This window comes from Propithecus coquereli, unplaced genomic scaffold, assembly GCF_000956105.1.
Source record: "Propithecus coquereli isolate 6110/MARCELLA unplaced genomic scaffold, Pcoq_1.0 Scaffold419, whole genome shotgun sequence".
In the NCBI taxonomy this organism is placed as follows: Eukaryota; Metazoa; Chordata; class Mammalia; order Primates; family Indriidae; genus Propithecus; species Propithecus coquereli.
The window spans coordinates 311368-315644 of record NW_012149941.1 but is presented as its reverse complement, the minus strand read 5'-3'; positions in this window follow the sequence as shown (position 1 = coordinate 315644).

Below are 4277 nucleotides of genomic sequence, written 5' to 3'. Positions count from 1 at the left end.
AAGGTTCACTCGTGGTGTTGTACATTTATGGGTTTTGATAAACATATAATGTATACCCATCACTATAGTGTCATATAGAGTAACTTCACTGCCCCCAAAATCCTCTATGCTTCATCTGCTTCACTCTTCCTTTTGCTTGCAATGCTCTCTTAACACCCCTTCCCCCTTTCTTAGCCAAGCTATTTTCTTCTTACTCTAAAGTCTCAGGTTGGGCATTACCTCCCTTGCCCTTTTCTGACTGCCTAGGTGGTACCTAGAAAGTGTCTCACATATGTTCATGAGCAGAGGCAGTATTGCCTAGTGACCAAGGTAGTAGGTCTAGACTGAGATTTGCTCAAATCCTGGCTCCATCACTTCTAAGCACTGTAATTTGGGGTAGATTGCTTCACTTCTCTGGTCTCAGTTTCCATATGTAGAAAATAGGATTGTTAAAAAGATGCAATGAGATGATTTATGTAAAGGGTTTGGCACTTGCATGGAAAATGCTTAGCTACCTTGATTAGCTCTCCTTAACTACCATTATGAAGACTGATCAGATAACATTCTCATTTCTTCCTCCTGCCCAAGACTGCAGGGTCTGCTGTGATAGATGGGGATGTTAACTTGCAAGTTGCCTTCCATTTCAGTGACTTGTAGTTTGAATTGAAAGGTCAACATCTCTGGACGTAGAATGCAGGCATCTTGAGCTAACCTAGGGAATGTCCAAGACTTGACCAATGCCCCCATTTTTGGTGATGCTGTACATCTTAACACACTCAGACCCACATCCTTTCCACAGAAACATAGGGCTGATTTATGATTTTAATCAGATCAGCCTTTGCTGATGTGCAGTGAGGAATAATTAGTTGGTGGCTGGTGCAGAGACTGCACTACACTCAGCCAGGAGGGGATGCTTCCTCTAGCATTTCCACTCTCTTGCTGAGGTAGCTTTCCTTCCTTCCCTTAGTTGCTCAGAAGTGAAACTTGATGGGTCTCTGTGGGAAGCACAGTCATCTCTTTCTCTGCACATCCTCTCCTAGGCCCAGGCAGATTTATAGTCCCCATGTGAGGATGAGGACATGTCTAGGTAACTAATTAGCTAAAACAGAGCATTGACAGACTTGTAGAATACATACAAATTTCAGTGGATTAAAGGTCAGTGTCCAATAAATTGAGTCTGAGCAAGGCTTTTTCTCTCAGGGGTTGGGATGCTGTAGATTTTAATCTTGGAACTCCTAGGGTCTATAAATGAAGCAGCAGCTGTCCAGAATGTCAGTCTTTGTTCCACTCTAAAAGCATATGTGCTCTTGGGCTCCAGAAAATTTTTGTGATGTCCACTGGAAGCTTTGATTCACTTTCTCTTCTTGTGTTGCTTAGAAGCTCCAATGCCTGTTTGTAAGCTACGTGGATATGTACTTTACTTCAATCAGAATCAGGAAATTCAGGAGAAAAAATCCACAACCTTGGTTGTTCTTATTCAAAATTTAAAAATTAAACCCAATAAGGGATGTGGCAACTTTAAAATGTAGGTGCATTTTTCCCATTGAGAGGTGGGGGTCTATGTCCCCTCCCCTTAAATCTGGGCAGGAGAATGACAGACTTGACCAATAAAACATGATACTAGATGATTTTCCAGGCTAGGTCATAAAAGAGCTCGCAGTTTCCATTTTGCTTACTGGAACACTTGTTCTTGAAGCCCAGAGCTGCCATATATGGAGTTTGACTACTCTTAAGTTCACCGTAGTGTGAGGAAACCCAAGCTCTATGGAGATGCCTCATGGTGCTCCAGTTAGTTTCAGCTGAGACTAGCTTCATAGTCATCTCAGCTGAGGTGCTAGATATGTTAGTAAAGAAGCTTCCAGATGATTGCAACCCTCAGAGCTTTGGGCCATCTCCCAGACATTTCAGCTACCTCCAAGGATGTTCATGTCTTCCCAACAGAGGACCAGACATTAGGGAGCAGAAACAATCCAACTCTATTGATCTTTGCCCAAATTTCTAACCTGTATAATCCATGAGCATAATAAAATGATGGTGGTTTTATGTCAATAACTTTTGGGTGGTTTGTTATGCAGCAGTAGATAGCTGAAGCAGTATGTTTCATGGAGTCTTTTCCCAAGTGTGAGTAGGAAAAATAGGGTAACTATAAGTCTAGTTGTTAAAAGATTACGAAAATAATGCAGTCAATAGAATTTAGAATCACTAGGTCATTAAATATGGAATACCTGATTTTGAATCAAAAGTTTATTATATCTCAAACAAGGAGCAGTACAATTAATCAAAGTGTACCTAACCTGTCAACACAGTTTTGCCATCTTAATGGTAGCTTATTTATGCCAGCAACAAAGAAGCCTGGAGAGTGAGTGGCAATGAAATAGTGAAAGGCGTTTTCAACAACTCTTTGAGAGTTGAATATTTTTCCTGGTAAGAAGTGGTCCAAAGCCTGAAAGAAGTGATAGTTGGTGCAAGGTCTGGTGAATATGGTAGATGTCAAAGAGTTTTCAAGTCCAACTTCTGTAGTCTAGGCAACGTTTTTTGCAAAATGTGGTCTTGTAAGAGGATTGGCCTGTCTCTATTGACCAATCTTGGCTGCGTAATCACAAGCACTCTCATCATTTCATCCAATTGGTTGCAGTAGACATCCACTGTAATCGATTGACCAGGTTTTATGAAGCTGTAGTGGATAATACCAGTGCTGGACCACCCAGTAGACACCATTAGCTCTTTTTGGATGAATATTTGGTTTTGGACTACATTTTGGCACTTGATCTTTATTCAACCATTGTGCTGAATGCTTGCAATTGTCAGAACCCATTTTTCGTCACACATAACAATATGGTGCAGAAGTGGTTCACCTTTATGTCATGACAGCAAAGAAAGGCAAGCTTTGAGAAAATTTCTCTCTGATGCTCATTTAGTTCATGCAATACCCATCTATCCAGCTTCTTTACCTTGCTGATTTGTTTCAAATGGTCCAATATTGTTGCAATAGTAATGTCAAACCTTGCTGCTAATTCATGCGTAGGTTCAGATCGATTCGCTTCCGCTACAGCTTTCAGCTCATCATTCTCCACCTTGGTCTCAGGTCACCCACATAGCTCATTTCCAAGATTAAAATTACCAGAATGGAACTTCTCAAACCTTTGAGGCACCATGTGTGCATTAGGCACATATTTCCCAAACACTTCATTGATATTTGGAACTGTCTGGGCTACATTGGTTCCATGACAGAACTCATATTCAAAAATAACACAAATTTTTTTTCTTTTTTTCATTTTTTTTTTTTTTTTACTTATGCATGGTTTCACCAAAAGTGCTCTAAAAAATTTTGAAAGATAATCACAAGCCAAAATGTTCATTTGAAAGAATGAGGATGTACCTTCATAATAATAATAATAAAAAGAAGGGTCATAGTGAAATGTCAGAGGTATCAACTGTCAAACTTAGTACTAAAGGAAATCAGACATTCCATGCTTAATAAGCTAAATATAAGGGACCCTAAGTTTCATCTAGTAAGTCCACAGCCTGGCAGTTGCCACTAATCTGAATTTTCTATTTAGCATCTTTGAACAGAGATAATTTACTCTTTGCTTATATGCTTCCAATGATGGAGGAACTCATGATTTCATGAAGCCTCTTCTCCTGCAGAAGTACAACTGGATGAAATAAAGAGAGACGCTTTTACTGCTAGATAGATATGGTTGGTGACAGAATAAACATGGATGTCTCAGAGCAAGTGGCTTTTTCAGGTCAGGGTCTACCTATATATGTAAGTTGGAGCTCATTAAAAATTGGTAAGCACCATGACACCTGAGGTTTGGACTTTTCAGTTGAAATTAGTCATGTGCTGGTGGCTTTTTCTAGGCTTTTGTAATGTGTAGAGAGAGGGCTTTTCTTCCCAGTATCTCTTTATGCTGTACTGGATTCTGGTGGTAAAGAATACGGAACAATCAAAGCTAATCAGGGTAACAGTCTTAGAAATATAAAGCCTGGTATACAGGCTTAAAGAAAGGAAGTCATAGTTGACCAAAAGCTGAATATAAATAAGTGAATCAATGCAAATACAGAAAAGTATAATTCATTCTTCAGCAGGCAGCAGGGTAGAGCAGTCACAGGTGCTAGTTGTTTAGTTGTCCAGTGAATAAGTCCAAACCCATCTGCAGAATTGCCCTCAATTCTGGGAACTCCACTTTAAGGGGAGTACTGACAACACAGAATATTTTCAGATGTCAACTAAGATGGAAAGAAACCATGTATTATGGAAAAATATATATGTATATGTGTGTGTGTGTGTGTGT